General features: G+C 45.2%; 1 protein-coding gene across 1 annotated transcript in view; it reads left to right on the top strand.

The window, feature by feature from the left end:
• Positions 1-552: 552 nt before the first annotated feature.
• LOC126470640 (HEAT repeat-containing protein 5B) overlaps positions 553-22,255 on the top strand; it is a 504,894-nt gene continuing 483,191 nt past the window's right edge. The window contains exon 1 of the mRNA XM_050098620.1: positions 553-670. The gene's annotated coding sequence lies outside the window, so the exon portion shown is untranslated. The remainder of the gene's footprint in view (positions 671-22,255) is intronic.

Genomic DNA, 22,255 nt, shown 5'->3' with positions numbered 1-22,255 from the left:
TGATTTTTTTTTGTTTGCAGTACTCGTTCACGACAGACACTACCATCTTGCTTCTTCTAAATTCACCACTAAACATCTTTTCCTTCCACAACTTCAGCGGAAATTGCAACAACCCGGCAATACACAGGACACTTGTTTCTATGTTGCTGTAGTTTTAGAAGCTGCAGTGAACATCGCTACTAAATGAAAACGTTTTAAGTTTTTCCCTTCGTTTACCATCACACAGCACTTCTGCTAGTTTCACATAATAAGAAAATGACAGGTTTTCTTTACTGAATTAGTTTTATACCAATGTATTACATAAACAATTACATGACGAAAATCGAAGGGGGAGAAAATTGTAGTTACCGTAACCACTTACTATTTTTCTTTTGGCTGTTTAAAAGAAAGCCAAATAAACAGGAGAGGTCTGTTCCAGTTGTTATCGGACAAACTGACAGAGAACCTTCTGCGCCGAGCCTCTTCGAAACCTCGCGGTAGAAGAGTTTCGCCAGTCACGTAACAGATGGCAGCACCATGGAGAAAGACTGCGAGCGCAGCAGACAGATGACGGTAGCCCAGTAAGCGAGTTACATCGTTTCTGTTCGTCGTGTTTTGTGTACATGGTGGTAACTTTGTTGTAGTATTCGCACGTGTATGCTACGAAATGATGCGTGATTGACTACTTCAGGTAAGTGTTTTATCACTGATTATTGTTTCTAACAGAAAGGAAAATTAGTAATCTGTAATTGCCAGTTTAAAGGATAGTGAGGTATTACATTAGTAATAGCTCGTCTCCTACTTCATTTAGCATTGTTTCTGCTGCTACACTATACTCGTTATGCGTTCAGTAGAGCTTATGTTAGTTTAAACGTGGAAACGTGCAAGCCGTTAACCTTCGCCTGGTAAGATAGAGGTCTGCACAAATTTCTGTAAAAAATATTTCCGTTATCGTGAACAGAAAGGAAAATGTTTAGAGAGACAAGTATTAATCATTACATAAAATTGTCAGTGTTTCTTTCCATGTATTCGAACTTTAGTTACGGGGCAGTATAATTATACTGACCGGTATGGATAGATATGTCTACAGCTAATCGAGCCCATGTGTCGGACTGTACATCTCTCTTCAGATCATCTCATTAATCAGTTTCGCACTGAAAATGCCGTACAGTAATCACTAATCACTTATGTCGCAAAAAGAAGACAACATTTCTGCGTATTAGGTTTCCGTAAACTTAAATTGAGCTTTGTTACTCCGAATATGAACTTCGTAATGGTACTACTGGTTATCGTTATCAAAAATATAAGAAATTTTAGTCTAACTGTAAGAGGATAATGCAGTCACCTCGTATGTCTCATGTGTGACTCATACAGTGAGAAGATGCCCGAAAATATAAAAGCTAAAACGAGTCATTTTTTATTTTTTTAATAGTGTAGCATGCGGGCAACCAGTGTATTGTTTAGTAAGTTTAATGCCTGCAGTTGAGAATTCATCCAAAGCAATCGGAATAATAGCTTGAGGAGAGTTCAGATCATTTGATTCTTGTGTGATTCCACGTTTGGCCAGTACTCTGCTCCGGATGCTGTGACACGTTTTTTTTCTCCAGCGGCACACACGCTCGTTTGACAGTTTCGCAAACGCTTCTGATGTCTCAATATGCATAACGTGCAGTTTGTACCGCAACTCCCTTAAAATATTTTACCTGTTGTTTCGAGGTACTAGTTATAGTAAAATGTTCTGAATAAAAACTAGTACTGCGAGTTTGTAAAGTGGTCAATATATATTTTGATGGAAAACTAATTCTGAGCTTAGATGACATTTACCAATTGTTTTCATCAGATAGCTTCTGCACCGTTTGTCAGCTAATTAAATTAATAGCTTATATATACACAAAAAATAGTGACTACCTTTCGCATGTCTTACCGCTTGCTCCTTAACAAGGACACATGTTACCCAAATAATCCTTCCCTTTTACACGATGACCGTTTCAGTGTATTAAAATTTCATCAAAATATTTTTATGCTGCTGTTTCCATGTTCTATCCCGGAACGAAAGTGACATATCAGATATCACACACGGAATTAGTCCTTTTTAGCTGGTGTATATAATGACTGTGTCGTATTCAGATCACCCAACTAGAGAGTATGGAAATACAGTACCACAGTTTCAGAGTTCGAGGCTAATTTTCATAGCCGTGATTGCTAGGGGCACACATTTTGTAGAAATCACGATCATTAAATTATCTCTTTGTACAGTTAATGTTTTAGCAAGTCTCGTTAACTGAATATTACTCGATAGAAATCCTAGTTCAAGGTAAGACACATACAATGCTTCCACCCCTTGCAAAATGAACTCGCAGTGCACCGACAGCGATATTTTTCTACAGTTTGCACGAAGCAGAAGGTTACGAAAATTACAAGCAAAATGAGGTTAGGTTTTTTTTAAAAAAATGTGCAGAACCTCTTTAATCATTCTTAAATTTACTGTACGATATCTAATCAAAAGTACCTGGACACCTGTTGGTGGATATTAATATGGCGTGTATTCATCCTTCCCCTTTATGACGGCTTGAACTCCGCTGGGGACCTGAATGTCTGTGGAGGAGTGGCAGTCCATTCTTCCTCAAAGTCGAAACAAGAAATGGTAGTGATGTTGGACGCTGACACCTGACCTGAAATCGACGTTGTAACTCGTCGCATAGGTATTCCACTAGGTTCAAGTCGGCACTCTTGTCAGGTTAGTCCATTTCAAGAATGTTGTTATCCACAAACCATTGCCTCTCCTTTATGACATGGTGATGATACAACACCACTCCAAAATACTCGTTTCCTGTCGTCCACTGTCCCGTGATGACTCTCTTTACATCACCTTAAACGTCGCTATCATTGACTACAAGAAATGCTTGGCTTACGAGGAGTTGCTCGAACATTGTACCCCATACTTTTTATCTCCATACGCACATTCATTGCGCTAGGTGGATTGCTGGTACCAACTCGGAACTCACGAGTGATTCGTTCCGCTGATTTCATGCTATTTTTAACACCCATTGTCAGGAATGTTCGAAAGTCCCTGTACGTCAGTACAAGACGTCTGCCTGGTCTTTGTTTATCTGCGGTCGTTCCTTCGTGTTTCCACTTCACAATCACATCACTAACAGTCGACATGGGCAGCTCTAGAAGGGTTGAAACATCCCTGATGGAATTTTTGCTGAGGTGACCTCCTGTGACTAGTGCACCTTCGAAGTCACTTAGCTCTCCTGATCGACTCATTTTGATGTTACTGCTTCTTTGTTGACAACACAGTACGCCCCGCGTCCTTTTACACTGGCGCGCTCGCCTCTCGTGACATCTAGTGGTCAATTCTGCATTTTGTTCAGATAGTGTATCTCGTTTAATGGATTGTATCAACGTTTGCGTTTTCCTTTTCTGTAGAAGCGTTCCGTGCCATATACCCCGCGCCTGCTTTGCGATTTCGCTAGTTTCAACATGCGTCTGTAATTTGATTGTATTGTGTTGATGGTCTTCGTGAAAAACGCTGTTTTCGTGGACACGCAATCAGAATTTTGAGGTCGCTAGAGTTTGGGTCAAATGGCTCTGAGCACTATGGGACTTAACATCTATGGTCATCAGTCCCCTAGAACTTAGAACTACTTAAACCTAACTAACCTAAGGACATCACACAACACCCAGCCATCACGAGGCAGAGAAAATCCCTGACCCGCCGGGAATCGAACCCGGGAACCCGGGCGTGGGAAGCGAGAACGCTACCGCACGACCACGAGCTGCGGGCTCGCTAGAGTTTGTTTATTCGGCTTGACCAGAGCAGGAAAAATACATATCAAGAAATATTTACAAAATATTCCCAGTAATAATAATAATAATAATAATAACAACAATAATAACAATGGGGTGGAAAACAGCATAAACAATACATATGTCAGTGTTCGTGTCGTATCGACCTTACTTTCTTATAGAGACTTTCGTCAACTCTTATTTGTTGCCATTTCCGGAAACTAGTTAGAGACTGCTTAACCTATCCACGGGATTACCTCACCTTAGTGCATGCTGTGTCAAGACTCGATCACCAGTGTCTGAAATAGTTGTGAAGTTCAAGAAGTCCACCTCCGTATGCTTGTAACAAACGGCATTTATGCCTGTTAGAGTCTGCCTGCTTGTATTGTTACGTCATCGTTGTATTTGGATCATATTCCGTCGCTATTCATACGATTCTACACGTGATTGTTGTATATTAAGATAGATGTGAGAGAATACACGGTCGGATAACAAATATGGTTCCGAAGAAGCGCCGTTGCTGTGAAATATCAATTAACAATTTTTGTGTGTGTTATTTTCTTAGTTTAGGTGTAAATGTACCTTTGTTTTTAAGATAGCTGTCTGCTTAAAGCAGCGAACTGTTTTCTTCAAAGTGGGAGCCCTATAGCACACAATAAAAAGTTACGTTTTAGTTTCCACGTCGACTAAAAGTCATTAGAGGCGGTGCGCTAACTCAGCGTGGAGAAAGTTGCAGAAGGCAAATTATCATGGCCTTGTTCGATGAAACATCCCGACCTTCGCCTCTAATGAGTTGGGAAAATCAAGGAGGACCTAAATCGGCGTGTCTGTAGAAGGAACTGATCCCAGCTGTTCATGACTGCTAGTTTGCTCACTACTGTCGAAGTCACTGCATCACCTTGGTGTGATCCAAAGGTGCGACCAGTCTCATGTTATCAATGCATCCACACACGCTTAGCGTGCAAGTGGAGAGAGAGAGAGAGAGAGAGCCGCCCCCTCCCCAAACACACACACACACACACACACACACACATATATATATATATATATATATATATATATATATATATATATATATATATAACAGAAATGAGTAGACGTTGGTTTTTTCAGCATATACTTTGTTAGGTTGGCGGCATGTACGACGTAAACAAACCAAACAGGATGACACACAGTGAACTCACACTAGTTACGTCATGAAATCACAGTTTTCGATCAAATATTTATATGGCAGAAGGTTGGTAGTGCATCACAAGAATGAGGGCAAACAAGATGAAAAGTGGGAAGAAAACATAAAATCATGCTTATGTTTCGTAAACAGAGCTGTAGAGCGACCTCCGGCAAGTGGGCAAATGGAGAAAACTCAGATGCCAACAAAAAATTCGAAGAACTGTACGTAATCACAAACTTGCATAAAAAACGAGACGTGAACTGTTCATAATCTACAAATAACTATGTCAAAACAAAACTGTATCACTTTAGAGCCTACTGATGATGCCTTAAAGTGAAAAAGGCGAAACGAATTTGAGAGACATAAAATACAGTGCAGCAAAAAATCAAGGCGGGCTTCGTTTACAAAACAAATATTTCTGTGCTTGTTGCGGAGGATGGCCACGCAAAAAAACACGTTTCACAATAGTTTTTCGCAAAAAGAACGCCCTTTTCCCTCTAGGGTTTGTATTAGAATTCACATAGCATTTCCGTAACCCTCGCATGTTAATGGAACCAACAGGTAACAAATCTAGCAGCACATCTTTGAACTGTTTCCGTAGCTTCTTTTAATCCGACTTGGAGAGGAGGACGGGGGGGGGGGGGGGGGGGGGAGGATTCCAAGCAGTCAAGAAAAATGGCTCTGAGCACTATGCGACTTAACTTCTAAGGTCATCAGTGGCCTAGAACTTAGAGCTAATTAAACCTAACTAACCTAAGGACATCACACACATCCATGCCCGAGGCAGGATTCGAACCTGCGACCGTTGCGGTCGCTCGGCTCCAGACTGTAGCGCCCAGAACCGCACGGCCACTCCGGCCGGCCGCAGTCAAGAACTCTGTACTCTAGTGCAACAGTACTCAAGAAAGGGCCGCACCGCTGTTCTGAACCCAGGCTCCTTTATGGATGAGCTACTTACACAGGCTCCTTTGTGGATGAGCTACTTACACAGGCTCCTTTGTGGATTAGCTACTCTCCTAGAACCCTTCCAATAAACACCTAGGAAGATGACGTAGTGGTTAGCCCAATGGACTTGCATTCGGGAGGACGAAGGTTCAAATCCGACCACCCTGATGTAGATTTTCCCTGATTACCCTAAATCGCTCCGGGTAAATGCCGGGATAGCACCGATTTCCTACCCCATCCTCGAAACTGTCTGAACTTGTGCTCCGCCTGTAATGACCTCGTTGTCGACGTTCAACCCTAAAAAAAAAATGCTAAGTATGAAAGGGTAACCACGACCTTCTCAAAGGAATATAATGCACACTAATGAAAGTCTACCTTATTTCCGACCAATAACACAAATTTTACTACCGGAAGCTCAACAGTGAATTACGGCATCATACGAGAAGCTGGATGGTCCTTCTGCACTACTGCAGAAAGACTTGGCAGAAACGTAGCCACTGCACGTGGTTGCTGGCAGCGATGGTCAAGGGAATGTATGGTCGCAAGAAGACCAGTCTCTGGACGGCCACGTGGCACTGCCGAGAGGAAAGACTATCGTATTCGGCAATTGGCTCTGGCTCATCGTACAGGATCTGCAGCAGCAGTTGGCACCATGGTGACACAACGAACTGTTACAAATCGGTTACTTTAAGGACAGCTCCGAGCCAGACCCCTGTAGCGTGCATTCCACTGACCCCAAACTACAGCCATTTGCGACTTCAGTGATCTGAAGCGAGAGCTCTTTGGTGTGGGTTGCAATTTCGTATGACAGCACGGGCTCTCTCGTTGTTATCCCACGCACCGTGACTGCAAATTTTTATCCCAATCGGCTGATTCGACCTGTTGTGCTGCCATTCATGACAACGTTCCAGGGGTATTTTCCAAGTCGATAACGCTCGCCCACAACCGCTGTTGTAACCCAGCATGCTCTAATGAGTGTTGACATGTTGCCTCGGTCTGCTTGGTCGCCACATCTGTCTCCAATCGAGCACATGTGGCACATCACGGGACAACAACTCCAGCGTCATCCAGAAACAGCATTAACCGTCCCTGTATTGGCCGATCGAGTACAACAAGCAAGGAACTCCATTCCACAAACTGACATCCGGCACCTCTAAAAAACAACTCATGCTTGAATTCAACATTCTGATGGTTACACCGGTTATTAATTAACCAGCATTTCACATTTGCAATGCCTTTTACGTTAGACCGTGATCTTGCAATGTCAGTCACTTAAGTATGTTACCTAGACAAATGTATTCCCGAAATTTCATTACTGTACATTAATTTTGTGTGTTGCGATTTCTTTTTAAGTGAGTGTACCTTGACTTGCGGCACAATAAAGCTTGGGGGGGGGGGGGGAGGGGAGGGGGTTGCAAGGCGCAGTCTGGACGCGCAAATCAGGTGGTCGTTGAAGATAAAGCGAATGCCCGCGATTATTTCGTGAGGTCATGTCCCGAAGCATCTTCTGCAAAGTAACTCGAAAACGAGTCCATTGTGTCATCGCTGCGCCGGGTAACCAGACACTGGAATATTGATAGCTTAGGCGATCATCGTGGTTGTAATCGAACGAGATTCTGATTTGCGTTTTTCAGAATTACGACAAAACGCTTTTACACTAAATGTAAGATTTCGGGGTGAATCCGAGACACTACAGGATGGTGCTATCGTGCTAAAAAGGCGACCAGTATATAAGCCTCCACGATGGTAAGGAACCAATGGTGTGCTCACGTGTCGGCTACTGGAAACACAAGGTAGGCTTACCTTAATTGTGCATATTTATTTATTGATTCGTCTTTGCGCAGCACAATCGGCGGCGGCTAGGAAGTGAGCATAAGAATTTAGTCCTGACAAATTAAATGAACCCCGGGAGCCATGATTCAAAAATATTAATATTACATTTGAAAGTGAGCCACGTGCACCTGTCGGTAATGAAGAGCTACAAATACTATCACCTTTGCCAGAATGCAACATGGATAGCAGCGAGTGTGCAGAAACCAGAAACCAGCCACAAATTGGTTCGCCCACATCTCGTGGTCGTGCGGTAGCGTTCTCGCTTCCCACGCCCGGGTTCCCGGGTTCGATTCCCGGCGGGGTCAGGGATTTTCTCTGCCTCGTGATGGCTGGGTGTTGTGTGCTGTCCTTAGGTTAGTTAGGTTTAAGTAGTTCTAAGTTCTAGGGGACTGATGACCGTAGATGTTAAGTCCCATAGTGCTCAGAGCCATTTGAACCATTTGAACAAATTGGTTCTAGGCTACTTTATTCTAAAAGTTCCTTCGTCGGTTTCGAATTTACACAAATAATCATCAGACGGCTTTCATGCTTTCGTAAAAACAAAAGATGCAGTACATATCTAAATCGAAGTCTGTCACTGAGCTTCTGGGGACTGGTTTCGTTCTCTTCATTACGAAAAAATTGCTCGCCCAAATATGTAAGAGTCCAGACATCGACATAATCGTAGGTACAAACTTAAAGGTAAGGAAATTTGTTTATAATGGGCAGTTAATTCACAACCTTCATTGCGAGTGCCCACTTACGTTCGACTTCCAGCGGGCATCTAAAATTAGCGATCATGGAAGACAGGGGTGGGACTGCGGATAGGCAGCACCAGGTGAGAGTGTGGGTGAGACGGGGAGTTGACTGAGATAGTCCGCGCATTTGCGATTAAACACCGTGTCCGTGCGGCACAGTGATTAACGCAACTGGCATAGTAAGCAGGAGATTCCGGGTTCGAGTCGCCGCTGATTCCACATGAACTGCCGATGCAGCTGATATCATTAGTTCCTTTCCTTTCTTTTCTCCCCCATCCACCATCAATTTACATAATAATGACGTTTATGTTGAAGACAATTTTTATGTGAGTCTTAAAGATATATTTTTTGTAAGACTTATCACTCAACTGCCTGTCACATTGTAGTTTTACAAGTTCTTACTGTAGAGAGGCGTCCTGCACTGACATGTGAGTTGATACTGGTGTGTCTGTTCACTTTGAAGTTCCTAACATGTCCAGAATGTTGCTTTTCATCCATTTTGAAAGAACTACTCCCTACTTTAAGCACTGCATCATTAAGTACCGGGTGATCAAAAAGTCAGTATAAATTTGAAAACTTAATAAACCACGGAATAATGTAGATAGAAAGGTAAAAATTGGCACACATGCTTGGAACGACATGGGGTTTTATTAGAAGAAAAACAAAGTTCACAAAATGTCCGACAGATGGCGCTGGACAGCAGAACGTCAGTGACTGCTCATGACAATTGTGTATAAAAGGAGCTGTAATGAGAGAGAGAATCAGATGCGCCAACAGTCGCAGCATGTTGACGTTACCTGAAAAGGCGCTTTTAGTGAAGCTGTATTATCAGAGCCGCCCGGAGTGGCCTAGCGGTTAAAGGCGCTACAGTCTGGAACCGCACGACCGCTTCGGCCGCAGGTTCGAATCCTGCCTCGGGCATGGATGTGTGTGATATCCTTAGGTTAGTTAGGTTTAAGTAGTTCTAAGTTATAGGGGACTTATGACCACAGCAGTTGAGTCCCATAGTGCTCAGAGCCATTTGTATTATCAGAATGGGGAATGTGCTAGTTCAGCGTTACGATCCTATCGCCATAGGAAGAGGATTCGAACGGATAAAGGTCCGTTGACAAATGCAGCTGTGGCGAGAATGATTTCGAAGTTCGAAGCCACGGGTTGTTTAGACGATAGACCACGTAGTGGCCGACCAACCGCAAGGCGTAATGCTGCTGAGACAGTTCAGGAAGAAATGGAGACTGTAGCGGGTTCGTCTATGCACGGGGAAGTCAGCGCTCGTGCAGCCGCACGTCGCACCGGCATTCCATACACTACTGTTTGGTTGGCACTGCGGCGTAGCCTCTGATGCTATCCGTACAAAATCCATCGGTATCATGAACTATTACCTGGCAATTTAGTGAAGCGGAGGGCATTTGCGGTGTGGACGTTTCAGAAGATGGCGGAAGATGACAACTGGTTGAGTAACGTGTTGTGGACCGACGAAGCTCATTTCACGCTCCGAGGGTTTGTCAACGCCCACAAATGCAGAATTTGGGCTACCAAAAATCTTAGAACTGTCGTGGAAACTCCATTGCACGACGAGAAAGTCACGGTATGGGTTGGATTTACCACATCTACCGTTATCGGGGCTTTTTTCTTCGAGGAAATGCGTGATTCTGGTTTTGTAACTGCTACCGTGACGGGTGAGAGGTACGCCGATATGTTACAGAATCGCATCATCCCCAGCCTGCTGATAAACACCTGCTGGAACGTACGATGTTTATGCAGGATGGCGCTCCACCCCATATTGCTAGACGCGTGAAAGATCTCTTGCGCGCGTCGTTTGGTGATGATCGTGTGCTCAGCCGCCACTTTCATCATGCTTGGCCTCCCAGGTCCCCAGACCTCAGTCCGTGCGATTATTGGCATTGGGGTTACCTGAAGTCGCAAGTGTATCGTGATCGACCGATATCTATAGGGATGCTGAAAGACAACATCTGACGCCAATGCCTCACCATAACTCTGGACATGCTTTACAGTGCTGTTCACAACATTATATAAATCTCATGCGGAGGCATCAGTTTATTAATTTTTCTACTTCCATTCGCAAATGCTGTAGTACGTGAAGTGGCTATTGTTGAGGAATGATAGTGGACATATTGAGCATTTCCTGTAAAGAACATCATCTTTGCTTTGTCTTACTTTGTTATGCTAATTATTGCTATTCTGATCAGATGAAGCGCCATCTGTCGGACATTTTTTGAACTTTTGTATTTTTTCGGTTATAATAAAACCCCATGTCATTCTAAGCATGTGTGTCAATTTGTACCTCTCTATCTACATTATTCCGTGATTTATTCAGTTTTCAAACTTACACTGACTTTTTGATCACCCGGTATATACGCTGCGTTTAGAACTACGGGGAATTTCACGTGCTGTCTTTCCTCTGAAGACAGCACGGTTTCCACTTTCCCATCGCTACAGAATGACGTCTGACAGCCACCTTTTATCGCGAGCGCTCAGGCGGTAAGCAAGCGTCAGCGCTCGTATTCGCCTAGCAGCCTGTTCAAGAGCACTGTTCCTGTGTTGAAGTTGTTCTCAAGGAAGCTCCACGTTAGACGTTGAAGAGATTCAGAGACGCGCTGCTAGGTTCGTAACAAGTCGGTATAGCTCATAGGAAAATATAACAAGTATGCACGGGAACTTAGATGGGAATCATTGAGGGACGGTGCTCTTCTCGCGATTCCGTGTTTGGTAAAATTAGAGAAACAGTATTCGAGGTAGACCGTGTAAGAGTTCTGTCGCCTTCCATAATAAATCTCATGCGGAGGCATCAGTTTATTAATTTTTCTACTTCCATTCGCAAATGCTGTAGTACGTGAAGTGGCTATTTACCGGTGCTGTTGCCCTGCACTTTATAATGCCGTGCGCGGTACAGATCTTTATGCATGAGAGGACGTAAATGGTTTGCTGTCGTATAGCTGTATTATCTTGTTGTGCATTTGCAGGTGTATATTCTGTACACTGAAGAGCCAAAGAAACTGGTACACCTGCCTAATATCGTGTAGGGCCCCCGCGAGCACGCAGAAGCGCCACAACACGACGTGGCATGGACTCGACTAATGTCTGAAGCAGTGGTGGAGGGAATTGACACCATGAGTCCTGCAGGGCTGTCCATAAATCCGTAAGAGTACGAGGGGGGTGGAGATCTCTTCTGAACTTCACATTTCAACACATCCCAGATATGCTCAATAATGTTCATATCTGGAGCGTTTGGTGGCCAGCGGAAGTGTTTAAACTCAGAAGAGTGTTTCTGGAGCCATCCTGTAGCAATTCTGGACGTGTGGGGTGTCGTATTGTCCTGCTACAATTGCTCATGTCCGTCGGAATGCACAATGGACATGAATGAATGCAGGTGATCAGATAGGATGCTTACGTACGTGTCATCCGTCAAAGTCGTATCTAGGCGTATCAGGGGTCCCATATCACTCCAACTGCACACGCCCCAACCATTACAGAGACTCTACCAGCTTGGAAAAGTCCCCTGCTGAAATACAGGACCCATTGCTTCACGAGGCTGTCTCCGTACACGTCCATCGGCTTAATACAATTTGACACGAGACTCGTCCGACCAGGCAACATGTTTCCAATCGTGAACAGTCCAATGTCGGTTTCGATAGGACCCAGGCGAGGCATAAAGCTTTGTGTCGGGCAGTCATCAAGAGTATACGAGTGGGCCTTCGGCTCCGAAAGTCCATATCAGCTATGTTTCGTTGAATGGTTCGCACGCTGACACTTGTTGATGGCCGAGCATTGAAATCTGCAGCAACGTGCGAAAGGGTTGTTCTGTTACGTTGAACAATTCTTCTAGTCGTTGCTGGCCCTGTTGTTACTGGATCTTTTTCCAGCCGCAGCGATGTCGGGAATTTGATGTTTTATCGGATTCCTGATATTCTCGGTACACTCGTGAAATGCTCGTACGCGAAAATCCCCACTTCATCGCTACCTTGGAGATAGTGTGTCCCACCTCTCGTGCGCCGACTATAACACCACGTTGAAACTCACTTAAATCTTGATAATCAGCCATTGTAGCAGCAGTAACCGATCTAACAACTGCGCCAGGCATTTGTTGTCTTATACAGGCGTTGCCAATCGCAGCGCCGTGTTCTGCCTGTTTACGTATCTCTGTATGTGAATATGCATGCCTATACCAGTTTCTATGGCGCTTCATTGTATATTCTTGGAGAAGTCTTGCATCCTTCTGAGTGAAATTCATCGGAGTTTTCGAATCGAGCAGTACGGAATGGTAAATGCCGAGGGGTCCAAAAAAGTGTATCTACTATTTAAAAGTACATAACTGGCAAACTAATTGACGGAGTTGTCTCATCTTTGGTAGTGTACTAGTTTGCAGTTCCGGCAATCGCCACACAAGCATTGTATTGCGTTGTTTTGTTTTGTCAGATGACAGTCGCCAGATAGTCAGTGTTTTGTTCTTAGTTGCACCTAGTTACTCGAGTAAACATGGCTGGCGCAAGGCTTACATTCGATGAAAGGTAGTCAGTTTTGAAGTGGTATTTTAAGTACGAAAACATTAATGAGGTTCAACGGCAATGGCGAAATGAGTATCAAACAGAGCCACCGACACATTTAACGATTCGTCGCATTCGAGACAAATTTGAAGCCTAAGGCTGTGTTAAAGATCTACACAAACAACGATCTGGACGACCTGTAATAGTAACAAGTCCAGCTAACTGCCGTCGTGTGTTACAACCATTCACTCGCGCTCACCATAGTAGTCTGTGAGACAGTGTGCCCGTGAAACTGGAGTGAGTCGCCCAAGTGTTCGGCGAATTTTGAAGACAACAAAGTGGAAGTGCTACATCCCACGATTGCTACACGCAATGAACGAGGACGACCCAGATCGTAGAATGGAGTACTGCGAGTGGTTTACTAACATGGTGCGCAACGATGAAGAGTTTGCGGAGATGATTGTGTGGTCTGATGAGGCACAGTTCAAACTCAGTGGTATAGTAAATCGCCACAATTGCATCTACTGGGCCGCCGAAAATCCGAACGTCCATGTAGACAAAATTGTGAATTTGCCAGGAGTAACTGTGTGGTGTGGGTTGTCTTACGGGGCTTGATTGGGCCATTCTTCTTTGACAGCACACTTACCGGTGAGGTGTACCTTCAGAAGCTTCAGACATCCATTTTACCTGCCATCCGAGACTTGTGTGGTGATGGAAGAGTGTTAGGGCGTATCTCGACGAAAATCTACCAGGAAGATGGATAGGCCATAGAGGTGCTGTGGAGTATCCACCACGTTCCCCAGACCTAACTCCTCTGGACTTTTACCTATGGGGAACACTAAAGCCACGCACATTGGATGAATTTCGAGAATCCATCGTACATTCATGTGCAAATATCCAACTGAACACGTTGCAGCCAGTAGTTCGAGCTGTTCGGCGGCATCATTTATGTGGATGTTAATGGTGACCATTTCGAACACCTACAGTGATATCTTTAAGTTGGACTTTAAGCTACACTTTCACCAAAAATGAGACAAGTTATGGCAAGTTATGGACTTTAAAACAGTGGATACATTTTTTTTCGGAACCCTCTGTATAAATGAAGTTTTAGAGTTTCACGACAGCATGAAGCCCCTTATGTCTAGAACAACTTAACGAAACAAAGCTGTATCTATGCTCATCCGCGCCCACCATAGCAAGTGTATTGACAATCGACTGTCACTCTCATTAAGGTTTCTCTACCAGTTTCTGGTAGAGAAGACGTTCTCCTAATCCTGTCACAAATGGGATTCTTCAAGCTAGAATTTCGAAGTACTAAGTAAGCGCTTGTGCCAAGTGGAAGCTCTGAGAGTTGCTTATTAACAGTAATTGCTTTCCATGAGTTACTCTCGGTTAAGTTCCACTATCAAATGAAACATTGTGTACATAATTGCACTGTAATTTCCAATTGGACTCGTGAACACGAAAGGGTATTCAGTAAGTAATGCAACACATTTTTTTGTCGGCCAGTTGCGGTTGAAAAAAATGCTGAATTTGTTGTGAGCTATCGTGGAATATTCCTGCTTCAGTTCAAAGTGGCGTCTGCAACAGAGGAACGTTCCAAGCAGAGAGCTGTTATTGAGTTTCTTTTGGCGGAAAACCAGAGCATTGCAAATATTCATAGACGCTTGCAGAATGTATACGGAGATTTGGCAGTGCACAAAATCACGGTGAGTTGTAGGCGAGGCGTGTGTGTGTGTGTGTGTGTGTGTGTGTGTGTGTGTGTGTGTGTGTAACCGCCGAGTTCCTCACCTCGTAACAGAAGAACAACGAATGGCCATCTGTGCGGAATTGCTTGCACGTCACAACGGTGATCGTGATAATTTTTTGTCGAAACTCGCCACAGTCAATGAAACATGGGTTCGTCACTTCGAATCGGAAACAAAACGGTGCCGTGCCGGATTAGCCGAACGGTCAAAGGCGCTGCAATCATAGACTGTGTGGCTGGTCCCGGCGGAGGTTCGAGTCCTCCCTCGGGAATGGGTGTGTGTGTGTGTGTGTTCGTCCTTAGGATAATTTAGGTTAAGTAGTGTGTAAGCTTAGGGACTGATGACCTTAGCAGTTAAGTCCCATACACATTTGGACATTTTTGAACAAACAAAACGGCAATACATGGAGTAGCGCCACACTACCTCTCCCCCGAAGAAAAAGTTCAAAGCCGCACCCTCAGCTGGTAAAGTCATGGCGACTATCTTCTGGGACTCTGAAGGTGTTGTTCTGTTTCATGTCCAACGTCATTGTGCAACTATCAGCTCCGAAGTATATTGTGCTACCCTCAGGAAATTGAAGAAACCACTTCAAGCGTGTTCGCTGCCACAAAAATGCGAACGAACTTCTCCTTCACCGTGACAACACAAGGCCTCACACAAGTCTGCGCACCCGATAGGAACTCATAAAACTTCTGTGGACTCTTCTTCTTCATCCACCCTACAGCGCGGATCTCACATCTTCCGACTACCATCTGTTTGGCCCAATGAACGGTGCACTCCGTGGGAAGCAGCACCTGGATGACGCCTGGGTTATTGCTGCAGCAAGTCGTTGTCTCCGACGTCGACCAGAAGAGTGATACCACGCAGGCACACAGGCCCTCGCAGTAAGGTGGCCCAGGGCCGTCCCACTGAATGGAGATTATGTTGAAAAATAGAGGTTCTGTAACCAAAAGAGTGAGGAATAATATGGAATCCTGAATAAAACAAACCTGCCTCCAGCCTTCGTCGCCCTCCACGATTTTTGTTCCCCACACTTCCGTTCGTTACCAAATTGACGATTCCTTGTTGCCTAAAGATGTTTCCTATCAATCGATCCCTTCTTTGTGTCAAATTGTGTCATAAGTTTCGTTTCTCTACTGTTCGACTCAGTATCTCCTCATTATTTCCATGATCAACCCATCTAATCTTCAACTTTCTTCTGTAGCATCACATGGCAGAAACTTTTAGTCTCTTTTCATCTGAACTGTTCATTGTCCACGTTTCACTTCCGTACAAGGCTACATTCCAAACAAATACTTTTATACATTTGCGAATAGTGGTAGGAAAAAAATGTGACCTTCTGCCACTGTGCGCGCCCGAAATTTTGTATCCTATCCTACCGGTCTGTTACCGATAATTACGATGCAGTGTTGTTTTACAACGCCGGCCTCTGTGGCCGAGCGGTTCTAGGCGCTTCAGTCCGGAACCTCGCTGCTGCTACGGTCGCAGGTTCGAATCCTGCCTCGGGCATGGATGTGTGTTATGTCCTTGGGTTAGTTTGGTTTAAGTAGTTCTAAGTCTAGGGTACTGATGACCTCAGATGTTAAGTCTCATAGTGCTTCGAGCCATTTGAACCATTTTTTTGTTTTACAACGTATATTAAATACCGATTGTCTAAATTTATCTAGCAAGCTTACGTGAGGAGAATGCTGTCTTCGCTTCAGCGATTTTAATTTTCATGAGGATATTCGTAATCGTCTGCCTTACTCGAACCATTCTTTCCTCCGTGCAATGTGCGAAATATGTACTTGCGACGTGTGACCAACTGTGAAGAGTGTCTGTGCAGTAGAGTGCCATGTTAGTGTTGTTATAAGTGTTTGTGGTAGTCAAAGAAAGGCAGAAGATGAAAAACGCTATTGCCACTCAGCCTATTCCTCTCGAGTGGCTGCAAAGGGGCGACAAACTTAACGTTCCCCTCCGAACAACAGATCACATCAAGCGTATGTGATATGCTGTGAAGAGCTTACATTTCATCCCAGAACACTGGCGCACAGTTTTGTGATCCCGAAATATAAGCCGCCACATGTCCTCTCATTGCCGTCCAAATACTGCTGATGCACATTTCCTCTATCCCCACTTCTGAATCGAGGGTCCAGTAGTGTTCGTTAGTGACATTGGCTGTGTAAATACTTGCCATAAAGCTCGTGTTTTGACTAAATGAGACGTTACTACCAATATATACGGAGTTGTATGGTATAGTTCACGCTTGTTGTGAATGTCGGCAATGTGTCAACAAGAGGTCTAACAGAAATTGACTACCATACAGTTCTTCAAACCAGCGTAACCCAGCTCGTCTCGGGCAAAGTGGCTCACTGATACATGTAGTAGAGATCGCGGTATGTCAGCAAGCAGAAATTAATAAAAATTCTCGAGTCTATTCAAAGATCGATGCGCGAAACGTACAAGTTCCGCTGTCATACCATTTTGGAAGGTAGAGAAAATTCTGGTCATACATAAAATCACTAAGCGGGTCGAAGGCTTCTGTTCAGTCACCCCTCGACCAATCTGGTGTTGCGATAGAAGATAGCAAAAGGAAAGCTGAAGTTTTAAATTTCGCGTTCAAAAAATCATTCAGGCAGGAGCATCGTACAAACATACGATCGTCTGACCGTTGCAAACACTCCTGTATGAAGGACATAGAAATAGGCATCCCTGGCGTTGAGAAACAACTGAAAGAGATGGAAACAAGTAAATCGAAAGTCCAGATGGAATCCCAGTTAGGTTTTACAGAACACACACTACGACATTGGCCCCTTACTTAGCTTGCATTTATCGTGAATCTCTCGCCCAGGCCAATGTACCTAGCGACTGGAAAAAAGGCAGGTGGCTCTTGTATATAGGAATTTAAAAGAATGGACCCTCTTGTATATAGGAATTTAAAAGAATGGACCCAAAAAATTACAGACCAATGTCCTTAAGACGATTTGGAGCGGAATTATTGAGCATATTTAAAGTTAGAATATAATAAATTTCCTTGACACAGAAATGCTTCTTTCCACAAATCAGCACGGATTTAGAAACGATTGCTCGTGTGAAACTTGGATTGCCCTTTTCTCGCACTATATCCTGCAGACGATGAAGGGCAATTGTTAGATACCATGTTCCTAGATTCTCAGGAATAAGTTCTCAGAAATGTGAGTGGCTTGAAGACCTTTTAAGTAACAGAATGCAGTACCTGTAGAGGGGCTGGGCAGTGTCCTAAATACCCACGTGGTGGAAGGATACTGGTTTGACGGTCAGTGGGCATGTGGCTCATGGGAGTGAGGTAGCGCCCACGTTGCAGCTTACTCCTTTTGTGGCGAGGTGCCGCCACACAGTACTGTGGTGGCTGCTGGAGGTTCAGTTGGAAACAACATGGTGTTTTTGTGTTGTTGTTGGACTGTTTTCATTTGATCTCCCAGGTAAGCACTAATAACCGGTTGGAGCTTCAACAACACATCAAGACATGGTACATGACTGTATTGGTTGGCGGTCGTGTCACAGGCAATAGCCTAGGGATACTGTACTTTCCCCCCCCCCCCCCCCCCCCCAGGGAGAGAAGTGGCGCATCCAACTTAGTGATTATGTGGCATATGGAGGGAGGAGGTGCTCCCAGATCGGATAAGTAGAACCTACAATTCTAGCTCATGACTTTGTTGGCCTGGACACAGGGAGTGTTGGCCAGAGTAAGGCAGCTTGGATGGGTCTGGCTCCAATGGCAACTCGTAGGAGCAAACCTGAAAAAAAGAAACATGCAGTGTCATCATCTTGGAATGTCGATCTGGTGGCTAAAGGCATTGGATTGAAATTTCCAGTCGAGTGCATAGCCGAAGACCTAGGAAAGTCCAGCTGGAGGCTTGTGGATTGTGTCCATATGAAAAATGGCAGCAACCCTGTATGATGTGAGAGTTCACTGTGGTCACACACATTACCATCGACTTAAGTTTTCCTGGAGAGTCAACCAGACGGGTGGCACAGGGTGGGGGATGTTGGGAGACGTGTCGCGGCTTTTGATGTTGCTTGTCTGGGAACAGTGCAAGAGCATGAGGCATGTGACCATTCCAGAAGGGAGGACATTGGAAAGATAGGAGAAATTTGCGAAATTCTGCAGGTAGTGGGTTGTTGGCAGGCGTAACCAGAGGTGGATGGCCTGTGAGGGTCAGACTGGAAGAATGTGGATGCCATGGAGTAGAGCAGGAAAAAATCAAAGTGTGCCATGAGATCATGGAGATGGCAACCAAAGGAGTGGGGGATGGTATGTGGTCCTTTGCCATGAATGCGACCACAGGGCTGGGGAGCACTGTTGAAGAAACTTCATCCTCACTATCTGTATCGTGAGGTCAGGGAGATGGGTTCAATGGAGAGGGCAGGAGTGCCACATGTTCTAGACCCATATGATGCATGTCTCACATGCGGAAGAGAAGGGTCCAAGGAATGTGGTGAGAACACTGGAGATGTTGAACATTGGTGATGGCGATGGGGCTGGCAGTGATGAGGCAAGCAAGGCTGCCCTGAAAGTGACTGGGACCAGTAAAAGGAAGCGCACGAGAAATGGAAAAGGTTAGGAAAGCAGTGTGATGGCGTGGATTGGTGGGAACTTAGGAGGAGGTTGCACCTGGAGGACAGAGAAGGAATAGAAGGCAGCTGAAACACCAGAGGCAGTAAGTGCGTTGCTAAGGATCAAAAACTACCAGGGAAGCGAAGAGCAGCGTGGAGGACTTAAAATGTTGAACTTAAATGGCGAAAGTTGAGTACTGTGGAATACTCCATAGACAGGTACGCGCCAAGCAAAGTCGTGACGAATGGGAATGACCCGCCGTGGTTGCGATTGGAAAAAGTGGAGACCATTCCAGTTTTCAAGAAGAGATGTCGAACAAATGCACAATGCTATTACAGTGATTTCAAGCGAAGCAGTGTATGGTTGCATAACTTCAGACAATGCTATAGAACTGGAATGTGCAAGATAACGAAATTTCAATCAAAGCGCCAGACTGACGATGCACAGTGAACTGTGTAATCGGTCAGAAAATTTGTAGATGAGATAAACAAACTTATCCCAACGTTCAGTAAGAAATTTGTTTTCAACTGTGAACCATCGGGATTTAAAGAGGAATTGCGTATCAAAGGAAGAACGCTGAAGAGAGTTGTATCGAGATCAGCTAACATCAGTGCTTTAACGCATTCGTATACAATTATGCCGACTGTTAATCTGGATGATAAATTGGCTGGAAAGTTATTTATTGTGCTGCGAGAAGTTGGAGGTGCTCTGTCCCCTGTGACAGTTTCTCGTATGCGTGGTCTTGCAAGGGCAGTAGGGAATATTTAAGTCACAGCAAACAACAGTGGGAAAATGGGCGTAAGAGAACTACAACTATGGTATGAGCACTGCTTTTGGCCAATAGCTGGTCAAAATATATTGCTTTTGCCTGAATCCTTGTTTGCGTATAAAAATCATACCCCTTTAGAGCAAAGTATCCCTCTTGAGAAGTGCGTGACATTACGATTCATACCACCTGGAACCACTGGGCAAATTCAATCTATGCCCATAAAATATATTATCACACTATCTGCAGCTACGCTCTAAAGGCTAGCCGTTCACGATGAGCTGCACGACAGACTGTACCGCATTCGGTTGCATGCCATCAGATTCCATCAGTTCTCATCACTCCGTTACACAGATGTGATACTACACTTAAGTGCCAAAGAATCTGGTACAGGCATGCGTATTCAAACACAGAGATACGTAAACAGGCTGCGGTCGTTAACGCCTGTCTAAGACAACAAGTGTCTGGTGCAGTTATTAGATCGGTTACTGCTGCTACAATGGCAGGTTATCAAGATTTAAGGGAGTTTCAACGTGGTGTTATAGTCGGTGCACAAGCGATGGGACACATCATCTCCGAAACAGGGATGAAGTGGGGATTTTCCCGTACGACCATTTCACGAGTGTACCGTGAATGTCAGGAATGCGATAAAACTTCCAATCCCCGACATCGTTGCGGCCGGAAAAAAAATTCTGTAAGAACGGGACTAACGATGACTGAAGAGAATCGCTCAACGTGACAGAAGTACAACCCTTCCGCACATTACTGCAGATTTCAATACTGGGCCATCAACACGTGTCAGCGTGTGAACCGTACAACGAAACATCATCCACGTGGGCTTTCGGAGCCGAAAGCCCACTCGTGTACCCCCCTGCGGGTTCGGGGGTAAGAATAGGCCCGCGGTATTCCTGCCTGTCGTAAGAGGCGACTAAAAGGAGTCTCAAACGTTTCGGCCTTATGTGATGGTCCCCTGTCGGGTTTGACCTCCATATCTCAAAATTTTTCCGAAGAGCGAGCCGATTGGGGAAGGGCGCCTTACTTGGTGCATTGTGTCCGTGTTGTGTTGAGAACTTTCGCCATCTTATTCGTCGTTGCATTGCAGTCTTGCCCGCTCTCCATCTCTTGGGCATCGATGTGCCCCTGCGTGCACTTTCTGCCAAGCACTGTGCAGGGCCGTTTTCTGCACTGACGACGCCCATGGACCACATGTCACCTAACATCCAGCACGGTAGCCAGTCCGTTGTGGTGGGGCCGCCATGTACCCTCTTGGTTGTAGCCCCCTGACAACACAGGGATCGCTCTACTGATGCCTGCGCCGTTCACTCCCCACGTATGCCAAGGAGTAGATGCCCATCTCCCTGGGGCATAAGGACTCCCGGCAATGGCCATCCTGCCAGGTGGCTATTGCTGTGGCTGGGTGGCGCCCATGGGGAGGGCCCTTGGTCGGAGTAGGTGGCATCAGGGCGGATGACCCGCAATGAAGCGTGGTACATCATCTCTCGCTGGCAGCCAGCCGCCAGCAGTCTCTAAGCGTTCTCGGGCTCAATTTAATGCTCAGAAGTACGATCCGAAAACGTTCCCCTCCCTGGCCACGCCGTGGGAAGAGCGTAAGTCTCAGGATGGAGGTAACAGTTATTCGCCCCGATTCTTAGTTTGCACGAGAGCTGATGGGGAGTCTTTTCTCTCCACAAAGCCTCAGTTCTTCGTCGAGCATTTAGAGGACAAGTTTGGGGAGGTGGAGGGCTTGTCTAAAATGCGCTCTGGGTCAGTACTGATACAAACGGCATCCTCCGCCCCGTCCCGCAGGTTACTTGCTTGTGACAAGTTGGGGGATGTTAACGTTTCTATTACACCACATAAGAGTTTAAATATGGTCCAGGGTGTTATTTTCCATAGGGATCTCCTTTTGCAGTCTGATGACGAGCTGCACGCCAACTTAGAACGTAGAGGTGTTCATTTCGTCCGGCGCGTTCATCGGGGTCCGAGGGACAATCAGGTTGCTACCGGTGCCTTCATCTTGGCCTTCGAGGGTGATACGTTACCGGAAAAGGTCAAGGTGATGGTCTACCGATGTGACGTCAAGCCCTATATCCCTCCCCCGATGCGGTGCTTCAAATGCTGGAAGTTCGGCCATATGTCTTCCCGCTGCACTTCCAGCCTCACATGTCGCGATTGCGGACGCCCATCTCATCCCGATACTCCA

The sequence above is a fragment of the Schistocerca serialis genome, chromosome 3 (assembly GCF_023864345.2).
Source record: "Schistocerca serialis cubense isolate TAMUIC-IGC-003099 chromosome 3, iqSchSeri2.2, whole genome shotgun sequence".
NCBI lineage: Eukaryota > Metazoa > Arthropoda > Insecta > Orthoptera > Acrididae > Schistocerca > Schistocerca serialis.
Note: the sequence above shows the minus strand (reverse complement) of the source record. Positions and strands in the feature narration are given on the sequence as shown.